Raw genomic sequence first — 21,415 nt, 5'->3', positions numbered from 1 at the left:
AGATACATTGTGCCAATTTCTAGAATTGAATTTATCTTATAATATTCTTCTAGGAAGACCATGGATTCATAACATGCAAGCAGTTCCTTCTACATACCATCACTGTGCTATGTTTCCTTATAATGGACCAGAAGTTACTATAGTCGTAGACTCCAATCAATATTGCAATAATATGAAACTAGCACAAGATGTAAGAGTTCCACATAATAGAGAATCAATCTATCCCACCAAAGAAATTAAAGAAAAATTATGGGAAACCTTTGAGAAAAGGCTCAAACTAAATGATGAAGGAATGGGAAAGTATTATTTGCATAGCTTTCCACTTTCACCTAAATCATATGGAACTCCTACAAATGTTCAACCACAGATCTCAAAGAAATTAGTTGAAATATTTGAAGGAGAATTTGTTAGAGTTGGAACACTTGCAGAAGAAACTGAAGACAAATATATTCTCAGTTGGTTGTACAGAGATGAAAATGAAACTATAGCAACAACTGCAGAGGTTAATATCCCCATAGAACAATATGGCAATGGTTATAAGATCATTCAAAAAATGGGATATGAAGGAAAAGGACCAATTGGCAAGCGACAAGAAGGTTTTTCAAAACCTATTTTTCCTCACACACAACTAAATAAGCTAAATTAGGACTTGGATATCCTAAATCAAAGAAAAAACAACATAATTATCAACATCCAAGGTGGAGAAAGAAAGAAGTCCATAAACAAGAACCATGGCAAGAAAGGCTACACCAAGTAGCAAAAATAGTAGCTAACAAACATAAACAGGAAGAATATGAGAAACAACAAGAAGAATTTGCAATCAAAAGAGAAGAAGAATCTTGAAAATAAGTTCAAGGAATACAAACAAGCATGGAACTTGATCAAGATATTCTTGAAATAGTGAAAGAACAAAAGGCCAAAATCAAAGAACTCTTATCACTATATAACATTCCTATTAGATATAGTGGCATGATTATAAACAATGGTTCAAAAACATATTCAAACGATTATGAATGGGGTCCAGATCTATCATATGATGTATCAAGTGAAGAAAAGGATGAAGAATAAGTAGCTATTACAAATAAAGACTCATCTTTCCCAAAACAAAGAATATATATGGAAAGAAGACAAGAAGAGATTAGAATTCAAAGGAAAGAGGCATATGAAAGACGACAGAAGAAAGAGGATGAAAAAGAACAAGAAGTAACACCATAGGAAACACAAGCAGATATTGATAAATCATCAAATGATCAACAAAATATTAGATCTACATCAAATGTTGAGCCAATAATATTAAGGTATGGAAGAACCATAGAAGAGCTAATAGATAGTCAAGAAGGATTGACTATTAGTCGAGAAGATGCTAAGTTCAAGAGAAGACAAAAGATAGCAAAATAATCCTCTATGTCATATGCACAAGTATACCAACTTCAAGATATGAATGAATTTATTGAAATTGATCAAGAGGGAACCTGTAGTATCAAATATGTAGGTGTTGATATAATCCATTCATTTGAGGGACAAACGTCAGATGATGAGTCACTTGATTGTGAATCACAAAATACTGATCCTGATTTCATTAGAGATGATTGGAGAGCACTTGGGAGAGACTATCCTTAAGAGAGTTCTATCTATGACATTACCTAATCTACACCAAATTATGACTATTACGTCATCAACCTTGAAACACCCAACAATGACGATGACTATGACTTACCCTTGCTTCATCCAGAACTGATTGATTGGGATAACTTAGAAAACCTTGAATTGGATGTCTTTTCCAATGATCATGATTTAGACACATATCTTAATATCATAGAACCAATAACACCTAAGATATCTTCCATCATGGAATCAAGTAATGCTTCTTGCAATCAGGAGAGTGTCGAACTTTTCAGTCACAAAATTGAAATAAAATAAGGAAAAAGACCTAGTGCTGAAAACCATTTCATGGCAACACTAGATAAATCAAGAGGAAAAATAAAGGATATATTCGACAATGAAAACCTCCTTGAGGTGCCAGAAGATGGAATGTTTGACATCCTCCTTGCATAATTTCAAGAGAGATCTTCTATTTTAATAGAGCTAATAGAAGCAATAAATATTGGTACATCAAAGGACCCCAAAGTCCTTCATCCTGATGCATCATTATCAGATGAAGAGAGGAAAGAATACATAGAATTCTTCAAACAAAGACCGATAAATTTTGCTTGGTCCTATGTAGACATGTGAGGACTTGATCCAGATCTTATCATGCATCATGTCAATGTGGATCGAAAGAAAAACTAGTTAAACAATAGATAGGGAAGATGCATCCACACATCACTCTCCTTGTAAAAGTAGAGCTAAAGAAACTATTAGATGTGGGTTTCATAAGACTTGTTGCCTATCTAAAATGGGTCTCAAGCATTGTGCTAGTGTCAAATCTAGATAAAAGAATAATAGTTTACACCAATTTCTGAGATTTGAACAAGGCATGTCCTAAAGATTATTTCCCATTTCCCAACATTGATATAATTGTAGACTTATCAGTAGGACATGAGATGTTTTCATTAATGGATGGATTCTCGGGGTACAATCAAATAAAAATTTCCCTTGAAGATCAAGGAAAGACATCATTCACCTATGCATGGGGTACTTACTATTGGAATGTTATGCCATTTGGGCTTAAGAATGCAGGAGAAACTTATCAGAGAGCCATGACAATAATTTTCCATGATATGATGCATACATTTATGGAAGACTATGTAGATGACATACTTGCAAAATCTCATACATGGAAAGAACATTTCAACATCTTGGGTAAGATCTTTTACAGGCTTGAACAATATCAGTTAAGATTGAATCCAAAGAAATGTGCATTTGGAGTAACCTCTGGAAAACTTCTTGGGTACATTATATCAACTCATGGAATTGAAGTAGATCCAAAAAAGGTCAAAGCTATCATGAAAATGGAGTCACCCATGAACATAAGTCAATTGCAGTCAATCAGAAGATTTGTCTCTCAATTAGTAGATTGATGTCATCCATTAACTCATATTTTACACAAGAATGTTCCATTCAAATGGGATCAGAAGTGTGAAGAAGATTTTATGTAAATCAAATAATATTTGATGAATCCACCAATACTTGTATCACCAATCAAAGGGAGATTCTTACTTTACATCTCAGAAACAAATGTATCACTAGGAGCTCTCTTAGCACAACATGATGAAGAAGGGAAAGAAAGATCAGTGTATTACATCAGTAGAACACTTGTAAGATATGAATTTAACTATACGTCAATTGAGAAGACATTCCTAGCAGTTGTATTCGCAACTCCGAAATTACGACATTATATGTTGACTCATTCTATGAAACTATAGCAAAAATAGATCCACTAAAGTATTTGCTGAGCAAGTCAACTTTGACAGGTAGACTGGCAAAATGGGTTATGGTACTAAGTGAGCTTTATACAGAATATGTTGATCGAAAATCTATCAAAGGACAGGTCATTTTTGATCAATTGGTTGAAGCACCCTTACAAGACGACACGCTATTACACATCAAATTTCCTGATGTAGACATTCTGACAATAAGCACAAAATTTTGGGAGCTATACTTTGATGACTCCTATACACAATATGGATTAGGTACTAGAATTTTGTTCATCACACCGCAAGAACACACAATTCCAAAATCATAGACTGCGGTTTCCATGCACAAACAATACTGTAGAATATGAAGCATTGGTTATTGGGCTCAAAATGGCTATTGAATGAAAAATCAAGGAATTGCATGTTTATGATGATTCACAGCTTATAATCAACCAAATAAATGATGATTATCAAGCAAAGGATGACAACCTCATGCCTTACAAACAGTTGGTTGAAAATTTTAAAGAGCATTTTGAAGAAATAACATTTACTCAGATCCCAAGAAATGAGAACAAAGCAACGGATGCAATTGCTACAATAACATCTCTTTTACAGAATCAAGAAAATCGATAACATTACGAATTCCTGGTGGAAGATATCTTGAATCCTACCATTGAATCCCGAAATACCCATATGATTTTCCATATATTTGGAACCGATCAATCCTTATACAACCAAACTTATCGATACCTAAAGGAGAATATCCTTCCTCCTGACCTATCCCACAATCAGAGAAGAAATTTTATCCATCAGTAATCCCGCTATACTATCATTGTTAATATCTTATATAGACAAGGTCTAGATAGCACTCTACTGAGATGTCTCGAACAAGAAGAATCTGAGAAAGTTCTTAATGAAGTCCACACATGTATTTGTGGTACGCACTCAAGTGGTTTAACACTAGCCAAGAAACTTATTCACTTGGGTTACTATTGTCCTACCATGGAGAGAGATTCATTTACATATGCTAAGAGATGCAAACAATGTTAGATCCATAGGAATCTCATCCGTGCACCAACACAATAACTTCATCCTATGGCAAGTTCATGGCCATTCTCTCAATGGGGTCCTGATTTGGTAGGTAAGATAAACCCTTCATCTTCTAATGGACATAAGTTCATTATGACTGCTATTGAGTATTTCACTAAATGGATTGAAGTAGTGCCTTTGACAAAAGTGTCAGGAAAGCAAATATCATCATTCATCCTGAATTATATAATATGATGCTATGGAGTCCCTATGACCATTATCACTGATAATGGAAGACCATTTAAGAATCAAGATCTGAAGGAACTATGTGAGCAATTTCATATTCAGCATAGGTTTTCTACGCCATATTATCCATAGGGAAATGGTCAAGTTGAGGCATCAAAGAAAACAATCTTAAAGATCTTGGAGAAAACAGTCAATTAAGCTGGTAAAGACTGGCATATTCAGCTAAATCCTGCTCTTTGGGCATATCGAACTAGTATTAACACACCAATGGGGGCAACCCCATATTGCTTATTATATGGATCAAAAGCCATATTACCAGTAGAAGTAGAGATACCTTCTCTATGAGTGTCCTTGAAAGGTCTTATACTAGAAGAAGAAGAACAAGTCTCTAGACTTCAAAAACTTGAGTTGATTCAAGAACATTGCCAAAATGCTACAAATCATTTGAAGGCATATCAAAAGAGAATGGTGAGAATTTATAATCACAGAGTTAAGCCACACATTTTTCAAATTGGAGATCTAGTTCTAAGGGAGAATCCAAGGAATCAACAAGACTGAGAAAAGAAGGGAAAATTTGAACTGAAGTAGTTAGGTCCTTTTATTATAGTAGAAGCATATGGATCAGGAGCATACAAGTTATCTACACTTGAAGGTTATTGGTTTGATGAGCCCATCAATTCTATTCATCTCAAGAAGTTTTATGCTTGAGATATAAAGTCCTAAAAAAATCAGTAAAAAAAAAGCATACAAAGTCTTGAAGAAATCAGTAAAATCAGAAAAGCAAAAAATCCCTAAAAAGCATAAAACAAGGAAAACAGAACAAAAAGAACATAAAATCAAATATGGAAAAAATGCAATAAATTTAAATAGTGAAAACCTGGTAAACAAGTGCTATCTAAAAGTGAGTTCTTCCATCTATGAGATCACTTGGTGCACCTATCCACTCCATCCTATTTGCATCTATCACCACCATATATCTTAGCTTATCCATTTCATCTTTCACATTCATTTCTCTAAACCATTTAGTAGGAAATATGCAGCTTACCAACAATTATCAATCTTTGACATACTTAGTGTAGTCACTATCTTAGATTTTATCAATCATATCTGCATTATATCCCACCATGGTTTGGATCTTGATCATTTTTTGTGCATCCATAATAAATTTTTGTTTCCGCTAGGGGCAAAATCCCAAATTCCTTTTGCTAAGGTGATCTTTTAAATATTTGAAAATCCAAAACATTCAGAAAATTTAGAAAAAAAACTAAAACACCTAGGGTTTTGAAACAGGTAACAAGTAGGAAAGCAATGAAGGTCAAGGAATTTTGTAACAAATGAATCATGAAACTTGAAAAACAAAGAATCAACCAACAAGTAATAAAGGATTATCAAGGATTATTTATCAAGATGATTATATCAGTTAATGACCATGAGAAGATGTGAATGACATACAAGATTTGGTGTTTATATCTTGATTTATTGCTAATCATGTACTATATGCGACTCAAGATGTCCATGAATAGATTAGATATGATGGGACATGATTTTTTTTTGTGTTTGTTGTTTGTGGTTTATCTCTTATTAAGGTATGTACTTGTCTAAGGATATGACTGGCAAAAGATCAAGGAGGACATTCTGATTCATACATAAAATAGGATAATCCTTGTCTGTTCTGCAAGAAATACTCATGTCAGCTTGATTCATTATATCAAGTTGCTTGTATAAACTTACTATATCAAAATCCATGTAAGAAATATTCAGGTCAGCTTGAATCGTTATGTCAAGATGCTTTCATTTTCTTACAACATTTTAAAATCTCAATGATGAAATCAAACTCTGTTATAAGACAACATATGAAGAATGGAAGTATCATTTTAGTTAGATCATTTTAGATTAGCTCATCATTCATTTACATTATAAGCATTCATTTTCAATTGCATTATAAGAAATTCATTCCATTTAGAGATCAACGGTTATAAATAAATATTAAGTATACTTGGACAAACTAAAACAATTTGCATTTAGGTTCATTCATTTCAATAGGTTTACATTTTGATCATAATCATTTGCATTACATTAGTTTGCATTTTATTAAGTACATTTCATTAATCATGCAGTATATCATCATTATTATTTGCATTAGGATCATTATCATTGTAGTTCTTTTTATCCATTAAGGTCATTTAGTTGCATCTTTGCACTTAGATTCATTTATCATTATAAGCATTTCATTATAATCATAAGTATTACATATAAGCATCCATCACATAGGTTTGATCAAGCATAGCATTCATAATCTTCATTTGCATTTAAAATCATCAAACTTGAAATCAAATACATTTCATGTAGACCATTTGCATTTCAAATCATTATATGCATACACATTAAAAATAAAAAGATCAACATTCATTTGCAAAAGTAATCATTAGAAGAATTCTCATATAGATCATTGTATTTGCATCATTTAAGAAAAGTATTATAGAATTAATTTCATTTGCATCCATGCTCATCAAAATCAAAAATCAAATGCATTTTCATTTCATCATCATTGCATCATATAGAACATCATCATCATGAAAATAAAGGAAAGAAAAGATCATCATAACATCATCCATCACTGCATATAGATTAGCATCATATAGAGTCCATGTCTGTATATATAGATCATCATAAAATAATAAAAAAGTCCAAGTATACAATGATATCAAATCAAATAATTAAATGCACTGCCCCATCAATATAAATCAAGTCTACAAATCAAGGTTGTCTTTTGCCGCTACCACCTGACTCTGTCCATCTTTGTGATTGTGGATGAGATGATCCTCCAGACAGCTGTGCATCTCGATCCCTACTCCTCTGAGGAGGTCCCATAACCCCACCATTGTTGGTATCCATCCTGTCGAAAACAGGAGTAGTCTGATAACTCCCTACTCTTTGGCTCTCTGAGACTAAATCCTTATATTGTCAACACCAATATGATGTCTCCTTCCTAGCCCGATACAGTGCTCTAATAGTATCAGTTGAGAGAGTACCAGATCCAACCTTCTGAACATGATCAATAAAAACCTGTATCCTGTTGTATCCTCACAACTCTGTCTCTCTCAGTCATGAGTGTTTGGACCTATGCTATGAGCTTCTCTATCTGTGTTTTGAGATCATCTAAGCTCTCCTAATGTGGCAGATCCTACTCAGGAACATCCTGTATGCCCTCAAATCCACCTACCTCTCCACCTGCTAGAATCTCATCCCAAGTAGCTCTCAAGATCTGTCACCTAATGAGGGGAACATGATCCTATGAGTCCTCCTCTCCCTCATCCCAACCACCCTGAGCTGCGATAACCCCTGAATCTAGATGAATCTGACCAAAATCAATGCCTCTACCTCAACCCCTATCCAATCTTGTGCTCCTTCCTAACCCTAGAGAGGGTAATACTCTCGTTGCCCTCATCTCCCCTCTATCGGTATCCTAAATAATCTTCCCTGCATCCCTTCCTGCTGGAGGAAGTACTCCTCCTACCCTCCCAACCCTCCATGTATCTCTCCCTACCATGGGAAGTGGTCTCCAAATCTTGCCAACCAGTCCAAAAGGTCCTCCTTGGACTCTCAATTGACCTCCCCTCCACCCAGGTCTCCTACCACCTCCATCTCCTTCCTCATCCCCATCATCCCTTTCGACCTCTCAAGCAGTTCTAAGCTCTCGCCTCCGTCTATGTTGCCTAACAACAAGATCATCTAAATCATCCTCCTCATCTCCTGAGCTCGGAGAAGGGTCTATTGGATCAGTGATATGAGGAAAATGGTGTGCAAGCATATACTGAGCATAATCCATTGTGATCCCAACATCCAAAATGTGTAATCTCAAATCATAAGCTACCATTAGAGCATCCAAAAACTCTGCACGTGTTATGTCAAAAGATAAGGTAGGGCCCCAATCTCACATATCCTTGTATCGCCATGTAGAAGGCATGTGCTGAATAATCCCAAACTGTCAAAATGTGACCAAATAACTGTCTCCCAACAATATAGGGAGTGCAACCAATCAAATACCTACTCTACAAAATCAATGGTAAAGTCTGTGCGTCCTCCATATAAGGCTCATAGTCAATATAAGGTCTCCAAATGATGGTATCCATATAATCGAGAACCCAATGCCAATACTCCATCTCACCAAGCTTCGGCTAAGTAAGGATACCTCCATATAAATAGACATAAGGCTTTCCATCACTGTCAACTCTATGATGAATAGGTCAGGTAACAACAATGTGCTCCCAGCACCAGACCTGTAAACGTGTGCATCCAGTAGATAGACTAGTGCTATCATCATATACAATCTGATGAAGATCATGATATAAATGAGTGAGCATACAAACACCCTAAGCATAGCGAGTCCGATGTTGCATCATGCTTTGTAATTCCCACCCCAACCAACAACAAAACCTTGAGATCTCCTATCTGGACATATAAATCCACCAATCAAACCTACAAGAATCACTAGGAGAGTCTCATAATACATAATCATATACTCCCATTGAATCTCTCCTCTATCAATTCTCTCATCACTAAACATGGCTCTACAAGCCTTTGTCCCTCCAAGATCCTGATATTCATACTGAACTAGCTCACTAGTAACAGGGACGTGCAAGATCCTATAGACATCCTCAAGTGTCACACTAATCTCACCAGTGGGAAGGTGCAAAATGTTGTGCTCGCTATGCCATCTCTTAGCTAATGCAGTCAATAAACCCCTATTATGCGTGATAATAGATATATACAACAGATGGAGCAACCCACATGTACCTATGTGTCTAATCTCAACCTGTGTCAACTCTGGAACAAGATGACACATGGTTGGGAATTTCTCCCGACACTGGAGAATATCAAGTTTCTCCTGTTTAACAAGAGAATTTGATCTCTATCAAACATCTATCTTTCAAATCTAAGAGATCATTAGTCTGTCAATCTATCAAACAAACCAAAAATCATCAATCCTGGTTTTCTATCAATCAATGGGTTCAAACAAACTCTATCACGCTCTTCATCAAAGACTTAATCGACATCTTAGAGCTATCTATGAATATAATAATCAAATCAATCAATCATTTATCCAATCAATCAAATTTATCAAATCCTCTATCAATCAGACATCAATCAACATACCTATCTATCACATTCACACATCAAAATATCAAATCAAATCATCTAAATAAATTTTAACATTGTCAAAATCTAACAAATTCATTTTTTACCAAATGCGCTATTCCTTAAGGCAAATGCACTATTCTATTGAGAACATGTGCTAAATCACACATATGTGCTAGCCTTTTTGACATAAGGGCTAACAAACAAAGAAAAAGCGAGAAAACTCTCGAATGTGCTAACCTTTTTGACAAATGCGTGAACACATGAAGCAAAAATGAGAAACTATCAAATCTGCTAGCATTCTTATCAAAAGAGATAACATACACAATAGAAGCGCTAATCTAGCAAAAGCAAGAACATATGATGCAAAGATGCTAACATATGATACAAATGTGCTAAATCACAATGCCAAAAATCGATTTTTTTTTTAAACTAGTCTAAAACGTGTCAAAAATCATGTAAATTTGTACAAAAAGTTACATACAAGCTCGGGATAAGTTACTCACTGATGGGCCATACTCGAGAGGTCTCTGGAAATGTTGAACATGCTCAAATCGGTGATTCTCAAACGGGATAACCATTTTGCTAGCTCAACACACCAATTTCTTTTCACTCCAAAAGTTGACAAGATTGCAAATGAGAATAAAATTAACTTAGGTTAATTTTATATTTACCTTTTGAAGGGGTAATTAATGTGTTTTTCTTAGTGGGGCGATTTTAATTATTTATTTTCTCAAAAATGAATTTAATTGAGCGATCTTTTCAATCAATTATTGTGAGATTAATCGCTCAATCAAAAAATTTCTATAATTTCATGACCAATCTCCCGAGGGGGCACATAATCAGGATTTTTATCTCCATCAGGCGCATTATCAAGACTTGATTAAATCTTTGAAACAATGTTGTCTCAACATCATTTCAAAGAGGGACAAAATGTATACACATAAAATTGGCTATGAGCAATTAAAAAAATATTTTATATTTAGTTAATAATTATTCTTCTATTAAATAGTTATTTTGAAAAGATTAATTTATTTGATCCATTTCATGTCCTTCTATTAATTAATTTTATTAAACATTTTATTAATTAATTCATTATATCATTTTCTTCTAATCAATTAATTAAATATCTAACATTTAATTATTCCTCTATCTACTATCCTATAGTCTCATTAATTAAATAATTTCTTAACTATTTAATCCCTTTTCCAACTCACCTTTCATTCTCCACATCTCTTCTTCTTTGCCAACTCATCCATCATGTGGCTAAATTAATTCACTAAAATTAAATTAAATTAAATCATTTATCAGCCACTTATCTCCAACTTCCAAAATAAATGAAATATTGTGTACGTACACATATTTCCTAACTTTCTTCTATATTCTCTCCAACATCCATATATCTTAGAAGGACTTGAGTCCACTTGTCCTCTCATTCCTGCATCTTTTCCAACTATCCTATACCCTTTCAAGTCTTCAACTCAGTCAAGGTGATATGAGTGACACTTATCTTCTCCTTCCCCCTTTCTCTCAACCTTAAACTTATTGCTCATAGCCATCCAATTTGCAAGATTCAATCATGACCGTTGATCTCTACCACCTAATCTCATGCACTCAAAAATATATAAAAAGAGGTCTCCTAAGCCATTTTGAAACTAATAGCTAATCATATAGTCATTCTAGGAGTCTTTATCTTGCATCCATGAGTTTGAGTTTGAAGCAATTAGCAATTTTAGAATTCTTATCATAGCTTAATATCATGTTAGCTTAAATCATTTCCATATGCATATCATGGTATCAGTTAACTATTAGTCTATTCTTCATATTCCATCTTGGAAGCTACCAGTGCTTGTTTGAGAGAAAATCATATGCAACCAAAAACAGTGGAGTTAGGATACAATGAGGTGTAAATCATGAAAGTTATAATCTTGTTTATTTCTTAAGTTTCCTATAGCTTTCCTTTTTATATTTTATGATTGGACTAACAGATTTTAGGACACTTCTTTGGAGTTCAACTTTAACCTCAACACTATTATTGCAGTTCATTCCTTCCAGATTGTAGTCCAAATCTTGTTGTAAGTGAGTGAGACTTCCCTAAGGGTTGTATCCTTCTGAGTCATTATCTTTTGAGCAATGAGCTCTAGGCAGTGTGCCTGAATGCATGTGCATTCCCCATTGTAACATTTACACATATTGTACTAAAGAGTATCATCTTCCTATGGGTAGGTTCCCACTGTGTTTTTTCCCTTAACTGGGTTTCTCACGTCAAAATCTTTGTGTTGTGTGTTGTAATTTCTAATTGCTTATCTTTGCTACAATTTATCATATATATTTTTGTGGTTAATTTAGTAGATTCAATGAAGACTGGTTCACCCCCCCTCCCGTTCTCAGTCTTCCTTCATTGTTGCTAGCCAACAATACTATTAGCTAGAAAAATGGGGAGCATAGACTGAAGTTATAAGTCCCAAGTAATTTCTCATTATTTTATTTTATACCTTAGACTCAAATATACAAAGGAAGCAAGGATTCAATCTAGATAGAATACTAACTAGTTAATTGGACATTAAAGAGTATCACATAACACATTGTATACAAAATTCTAGTATATTTGTATACTAGTCTCAATCAACTATATACATTTATCCTTATATACCCTTTTACATTATATATACATTGTGTTACATATATCTAGAAGATGAGACATGACCTATATATTCTATCCCTATCCTAGATTGTGTCTTTTGAATCTTAGGCTAGATATGAATGCTTTGCAATGGAATGTAGTATTTTTTTTTTTCTCTAGACTCTTCTTTCTTGCCAATAGATACCATCCAGCCATTTGTCAATTTTGTGATAAAAGCAATGGCCCTTGGAACTAAATTTTTATCTCTTTCATAAATCATTGACCCTTGAATTATTTTGCTCATCTTCCAACATTAAAATATTGTTCTGCAATCACCAACCTGTATGGAAACCATTTGACATTCTTCATTTCATTTAGATTCATACTAGGTTTCTAGGTTTCATTACTCTTTTAAAATTTACATAGAATTAAATGCTTTCAAGATAATTTCATTTATATTTGCTAGGTGAACAAAACTTAGGTAAATTTTGGACAAAAATGTGACTATTGCATTATATATAATATGGTTGAAATCCAACCTATTTTTAATTAAATATATGAACATGTAGGTAATTGATTTTACAAATCACGCATTCCCAAGTTTCACCTCTAAATTATGTTGATGCAATAGTCTATCTTTTCAATTTTTCTCTTCTTTGTGTCACTTTATGAAAATGTTTGAGCTTAACAATCTTCTATGGTTCACTAAATTGGCTTTGTAATAAAGTTGAATGATTAAAATATAATTTGTTATTAATTTTTTGAAAAGATGGAACATCCAATGCATGTTTATGGTAGTTGAACATTATAAGGTAGGTGGCATGGTGGCAAAAATCAAACATTTAGCATTGAAAGAAGATTGAGTTAATGCAGTTGGGGTCAATTTTACCACAATAGTGAAAAATCCCACTATAACTTACTCTTGTGAGACATTCTAAATGATCTAAAAACTTTGCACTCTTAAGTTTTGGTTTAGATTCAAAGTCCCTTTAGTGAGTCATAAAAAGGAATGAAGATGTCATCAATAGGAAGAAACCATAAATATTTCATTATGGAAATTGATGATGTGAGCATAAAGAGGTAGTGACATCATCATAGTATGATTATAGGGAAACACATGTGATCATTAAATAACATTCATTAATGATATAGTTTTGTATAAGGTAGAACACACATGAATGAATAATGATGTCATACTTGGATAAGTCGAGCAGGGTGATGAGGAAATTTGCTTACTAGATATTAGTGTGGTGTTTCAATTCAAATACCACACTACTTGATACACATTAAATTGTATATTAAGTAGCAAGGTATTTCATTTGAACCAAAAATTCATGTTGAAATATGTAGTTTAATGACTATTCTAGCTTTTACAAAAGTTTTAATCATTAATTATAGTCAGTCTTGGACTAAGAATGGGGAAATTATAAGATTTATATGTACTCAAGTATAGGTATAGCTCACTAACATCAAGAATTTTTAAAATTGTGGGTAAAGTCAAGTGAAGAGGATATTTGTAGGGAATAAAATAGGAAAAAAGACATTTCTAGTTGGATGAAACATGCTTGCAACAATATAACTGGTTTCAACAAATTTTAAAGATATCCAAAAGGAAAATAAGGTTATTTTTCATTGTTTTACCCATTCCAAATGGAATTTATACCTATCAGAAACTAGAATAAGGAGTTTTAGGAAATTGGGGGATTTTTCCTTTGATTGCAAGAACAAAAAGGATTTAAAGGGGGGGGGGGGTTTATATTTAGTGAGAGAAAAATGGGGTATGTTGTGAATAATCACAACAATTCCTTATTTTGAAAAGCCAAAAATCATTTTTGGCTAGATAACTGTGGGTTTTTGCTCTATGATTTCATAGGAAAGGGACTCAAAATCTACCATACATCTTTTCTAGGGCGTGAATGAAGATGTTAACCAAGAATAAAGCCAAAACCAAGTTTCATCTCTTCAATTAAGATTATGAAACTTTTAACTTATTTTTGGAGGCAATTTGAACTAATATGATTCACAAAATCAATATCCATTCTTTCATGCCTTGGTGGAAAGATTAGAAGTGGTGCGCAAGAACTAATTTCATGAAGTACAAACCCAAATAGGGTTACCTTTATCGCTCTCCCCAATTGCTCATGGTTCTTACTTTTAACTAGTTGTGACATTTAAAGTCGCCAATTATAATTTAGCATCATAGGTTTCATACCATTCAGTTATTTATTTTGGAACCCAAATCAGCCATCTTTGTTTGGTGTATACCTTTTAAAGACCCTTTTGTGGGGTCTAGATTATTTTAGTTGGGTATTCTTGATCCCAATTTTCCTTTCTACGGATAGTTATAGTCCCTTAAGCATTTTTTTTGTTTTTTCCCAGAGCCCAAAGAATTTGTACTTTGATCCATGACCTTTCCAAGTTAAAAAAACCTTTCATGGTGTATGGTTATTATTGGGTATTGCCCTTGCATTCCTTACAAATTCAACCGAATCTACCATTCTTTTAAGGTGGATATTTTCTAAGTAGCATATTAAAAAATTATTTTATTTTATTTTTACCAATCTTTTGATTGATCGAAATGTTCCACTTTTTTCTAAACAAATGATTTATTCTAATGTGGTATTGTAGATTCATCCACAAGCTAATAAATTTCTACTTAAGGTGACACATTTATAGGAAATCCTCAACCACTAGAGAAATGCCCCTTGTGGAGTGGCTAAAGTTTCTTTGTCTCTCTCTTCTTTCAAATGATACTTACATCCTCATTGATGTTAGTCTAAGAGGAGTATTTTAGCTCATGGCGCTTAGGAGGCTCACTCCTAAATTTCTACCTAGCTATAAGAAGAGTATATTGTTCAAGTTGGTTGTGGCCTACTCATTCACAATCCATCTCCCCACAACCTAGATAGGAGGAAATTTTGCACGGCATAATGGAGGAGCTTCTAGCTTGTATGATTCTAGACAATTTTCTCACTTGGCTCTTTCCATTTCACAAGAATAGGCTACTAAAGAAGAAGAAGTAGAAGAAGAAGAAATTAAATAAATAAAGATTATGGGTAGGACCTTCCCTTGGATAATCTAGAACCTGTTGATGTATGGAGATAGTTGGATGACTAAGATCCTCCTCCTTAAGCTCTCTGTTATTTCTTTATTTTCCTAGTGGATTAGTTGTATTTGTGTTTTATGCTCTAACCTTCGCCTCGTTTAGACTCTAAGGGTGTGACTTTATGTCCAACATTTTTTTCGTGAATGTGCATAATATTATGTTTACATAAATAGTTATCTAGAAATTTATTCATATAAAGAAAGTCTATTTTTAGTACTTTTAATTATTAATTCTGGACCCAGTTCAACTAGTTGGTCATAATTCAATGATCCTCTATGTAATTAGCACATTTTTGTATAGGAGCTGGTAAATTTATTCATCTTATATGAACATTACTTTTTATAGCCCAAGGAACTAAACCCTTTCTTGAAATTTCCATTTGTTATCCTAGATCCTAACACACATTGTGTGTATCTATCTCTGGAGATATGGTGATAAAAGGTATGAGAGAACGATTATTCATAACTAGTGTACTTGTGTAGATTTAAAATCAAAATCAAAGCTATAACATCCAATTTTGTAATACCAATATTAAACACGAGCCTAAGTTGAATCAATTCCAAATAATTGTTATCTATAAATAAATGTGTGTAAAATATCTAAATTACATGCTAGGGTGTTGCATAAAAAAAATAATTGTTAGCTCATTTTATACAAAATGCATCTACATTTAAAAATGTATTATAACAAGAGCTTATTATCATTAGATGGATTGATAATATTGACTAAAAATGCATATTCTTCTAAGCATGTCTTCTAATTCATGTAAAATTAGTAGATAAATCTAAATGTTTGGTCAAGGGAAAAAAAGGGGAGAAAATCAATTCCATGCCTAGCATACTAACTTCTAGGGAGCACTATATGTTTAGATAGAAGAGGCAAACACATGTCTATAGATTTCATATTGTAGGTTCAAAGTTGACATAGAAAGATCAATAGATCACATCACGTCATTTAAATATTCTTCATGTACTCCTACAATTAAATACGATAATCCTCTTTTTGATAGATTTATCATATATTAAGAAAGATGTTTGTATAGAATATCTAACTCAAATCATATATATCTACATTTATTTATTATCATTGCTCATTTATATTGTTTAACCTAAACATTTTATAAGATTGGACCACCTCCTCAAATTTCTAATTTCTAATTTCCACGTCTTTATTTTATAGCCACAATTATTTATGCTTTCCTTTCCTTTCCATTAATGTCATTATCATGGACGTCAAAAATAATACTTTCAACCCTGATGCGATCTGCATCCACCAATTGCTTTCCAGATTTATTGGTTGAACAGATAAATACCACGTTTTCAGAATTCAGTGGCCCGGAAGCTTTGAATCAAGTGCTTTCAATCTCACTTTCCTCGGACCTCACTATGGACAATTGGAATGCAGAAATTCAGAACGGTGCTTATATAAATCCTACTTTCCAGTTGTGATTTTGAATATTTTCTGTGTTGTTAGATTATATTTGACCAGCACATTCATATGATCATTATTATATTATGGAGATTTATAGTTAAACCGCATACCAAACACATGATTGAATGTATTTTACTATCACCATTGTATACTCATTTATGATTAGAACAGATTTGACTACAAAACATGCATAATATTTAGGTTGATTGCATTAGATTTATAGTTACGTTGACTACAAAACAGTAGTAGTTGGCCATTGAAAGGGATTGGACTTCAAACCCTTCTCACCATGAAAGATTTAATGTATAACTAAGGGAATTCTGTGATAAGAAGTATTTGGAGAGTTTGGGAAGCAATGAAGCCTTACTTCTTTTGGAACAATTTTAGGTTCTCAGATGGACTTTCCATCAATCAACAAAATATTTTGTGGTCCTTGTTGATATGACTATTAGTCACATAAAAAATGGAGATAGATTTCTAAAATAGAATCCTATCTTTCTTGAAAGATTATAAATTCATAAAGAATTTAGTATCCCAGGGCTTTGCCAAGTATTGAATGATTATTAATTTCAAATAGTAAAAAATGCTCGAACACTAAAGCTAGGCACTAGTGTCCTCCTAGTTCTACCCAAAATTTTAAGAACTATAACTTGAGGTCCTCCTAATCCTATTTTTGTCAGTGCCTTCCACATTAGACCATTCTAGGAGTCCAGTGCCTAGTACCCCTATCTAGCCTAATTTATCTCAATGTCTATCATAAGTGCATCTTTGTACTCCATTAATAGATTTAGCATTTTGTTGCATATTTTTGTTCTCTATTTTATGTATTTTGTCAATTTAATTCATATTTCCTTCTTCACCCTAGTTTGTTACATTCTTTAAAGAAATACCTAATCACAATTAACAATAATTACCACAGATTAGGTGTAGATCCAAGTCTATTTGGCTCTCCCTTATGGACTAAATTCAACTCTATTCACACCTATTCTAAATGGTTTATGGTGAAATTAGAGAGATTGATTACATGTTGATGCACATGTTAACCTAGGATCACATTTTCACCATTTCATTTTGGTAAATGCAACATATCTTATACTTGAATATTTTTTTCTTTGTCTTGTATATGTTGTTGTTGTTAATAAATAAGTTAATAATTAATTTTATTAGTTAATTTTTTTTATTTCTTTCGTTGTGTATCTTGGTTATAATTTGTAGAAGCATTGTGATTAGTTTAGAAAGAAAAGAATTTAAAAAATAAAAATTTCTCACATATAATCTACATATCTATCTATTGATTGATTTCTTATATTCTATTGCTTTCTAAGAGCATAAGTGTATTTTAAAACTTAAAATTTCTTATGATTTTTATGACATTGTGCTCTAAATCTAAAATCCCTATAAGACTTGAAGTTGTTGAATAATGGCCTCAGGTGCTTTGAATAGTTCTAGTGATGAACCTAAGTTTGTTAATTACTTTACATTAGGGCTTTAGACAATAAATCATTCTTTGATGCTAATTGGATACTTTTTGTACAATATTTCGTGGTTTGCCCCTCTTATAGAGAATTTGAGGAAGTTGTTGTTCAATGAATTCTATGCAACCTAGTTCACATAGTAGGTAACAATATTATGTCAACATCTAGTTGCATAGAGATTATCAACAATGTGTCTCCTCAAAACTAAATTGGAACAAAAGTGTCACAACCCATATTGACATCTTCAAGTCCTACATTCACTTCTAAAGGAAAATCAATGTTTGTTCATAATCTAACAATAATGCTCACAATAGCTTTGTGTTTATAAGAGGGAGTCCTATACACCAATATAACTTTGTCCCACCCTCTTATACCATTTCATTTGCTTCTCAAAAAACCCATCCACTAGTTTTCCAATGCCTTGTTAGACAGTCAACCCCACCTTTGACATTTCACAACACTAATCAACCTATAGTTAGTTTTAATACATCACATTCTACAGATTCACCTAGTGATCTTGTCATTAACCAAAGTTTGCAAAATGTCACATGATCTTTACAATAATTAGCCAATTTAAACCAAAATAAATCTCAACCCAATATTCTATCATATTGCACTCATAATCTATTGTCATATATACCATCCTAAAGACTCCAATAACTACCCACATTGAGACACCTCGTTTTGAGTAGTATAATAGAAAAGGAGATCCTAATTTAGCCATTTGTCAACCTTTACCACACTTTGCAGCCATTTAATCTTTGACGATACTCTTCTTGCAAAAAATTACCATGTCTTTGAAAGACACATCCTTGGATTAGTTTTGTTCTCTACCTAATAATTCCATTCATTATTTTAGACAGGTTCTCATCAATTTCTCCAACACATTAAAGCTAACAATGGACCTCAAGTCTGTTTGATTGATATGCTTCATTGTAAGCAAGGGGTGAAAGATAAAGTGACTAATTTTATTGTGCATTATCAAACCATTTTCTCCCAAATCCATTATCCCCTTCTAGATGCTAACATGCAATAATTTTTCATTGGGAACTTGTAACCACACATTTATGAGAAATAATTAAGATGAAATATACTTTGTTTACAAATTTTCTTATAGCTCTCCAAAGTTGTTGCTCCTAATTTTCAATTAATTAAGAAGAAAAATAATAATTTCATCAAAAACAATTCTTCTTCTAATCATATCTTGTAGCATCATAATTTTTACTTTAATTAGGGTGTCTAATTTTACACTCTCCTAGAAATCATTTTAGTATTTCCCATTCCTCTATCTATTATAGGACTTTCACTGAATTAAATTAATATTTATTGAATATTATGATTCCTATCTCACTTTAATACAGATCAACACTTTATAATTTGGGCCCTTATTTTAAGTTTACCCTTTATCTTATTTCATTTCATGCTTATATGGGTCCTATGTCATTTCAAAGTTCAATCCACCTTTTTCCACATCTAAATATTATATCTTTTAATCTAAATTATATTTCCGGTATTAGGACCATATTATAATTCTAGTATCAAGAGCATATGCAAAATTAACTCCTAAAGAAAGTTCTCAAATGTTCAATAGTCCAACTTAGCCACAATAAAGTAAATTTGAGAAGGATACATTTTCTTAGTTCTATAGGCAAAATAAAGAAATATGCACAAAAATTATGCATAAAGTCTAGTTTCTAGATGATATAAAGCCTATGTAGCCATGTCTGAATTTGTAAGGACATTATACTAGAATAATTTTTAAGTAAGACGTTAATGATATAATCACATTACTTAGTAGAGTTTTAAGGCTATCTATCATTGGCATGTTTGAACCATGGATGGATGGGTACATTAATATTGTGAAAGATAGGACAACACTAATCTATTGGGCCCAAGTAATAATGTCTCAATTCACCTATACATGATTAGATATAGAAGGAAAACACAATTTATTGTGACTTCATATGTTGTACATTTATATGCAATAAAAGGGTATTTCCCAAGATTAAACAAATTTGGCACATAAGAGAATGGATTTGGAGAGAATTTAGTTTTCCATTGTTACTCATATCTACTATAAGAATAATTAATTAAAATGCAAAAAGGGTGAATGACATATTTCTAATTTAGCTGGTAAGAACCATTAAAGGTGACAAAAATTTAAAAAAATCTCTATAGATGCATGGAAAGAAAGTAATCTTAATAGAAGTTAGTCCATTGAGTTTCCCACCTTTACTTACATCAAAATAAAAGGGTCCATTACAAATCCTTACATGTTGCCAAAATACTTCAATGAAAATCTAATGTTACAAGAAGTTACCAAGTAGATTATCAAATCATATGAGTCTTATGAGACAAAGCACAAAAGATGCAATGCAAAGTTTCATATCAATATAGGATCTTATACCTACAATTCCTTTTAAAATGCAAATGAGTAAGATAATGAGCTATATATATTCCTCCATTTTATCATACGTAATGGCATACATAGTCATACTCTATTACATATATCTTTCTCCATTTTGTTTTATCTACTCTTTCCTCCTCCCAATAGATACCATCTAGCCCTTGGTCAAATGTGTCATGAAACCAATGGCCCTTGAAACTCCACTTTTATCTTTTTCACAAACCAATGGCCCTTTCACCCTTTTTCTCATTTTCCTACATTAAACTACCATTCTATTATCACCAACTTGTATTAAAATGGTTTGACATTCTTTGCTTCATTTAAATTCATACCATGGTTCCATTAATCATTAAAATTTACATATAATTAAATTCTTTCTAGATAATTTCATTTATATTCACTAGATGACTAAAAAATAGGTAAATTTTGGAAAAAAAAATGTGACTATAGAACTATATAATATTGTTGGAATCCAACCTATTTTCAATTAAATATATGAACCTATATGTTATTGCTTTTCCAAATCATGTATTCCCATGTTTCACCTCTAAATTATGTTGATGCAATTCAATCTATATTTTCATTTTTACTCTTCTTTGTATC

Source organism: Cryptomeria japonica, chromosome 9 (genome assembly GCF_030272615.1).
Source record: "Cryptomeria japonica chromosome 9, Sugi_1.0, whole genome shotgun sequence".
Lineage (NCBI taxonomy): Eukaryota > Viridiplantae > Streptophyta > Pinopsida > Cupressales > Cupressaceae > Cryptomeria > Cryptomeria japonica.
Note: the sequence above shows the minus strand (reverse complement) of the source record.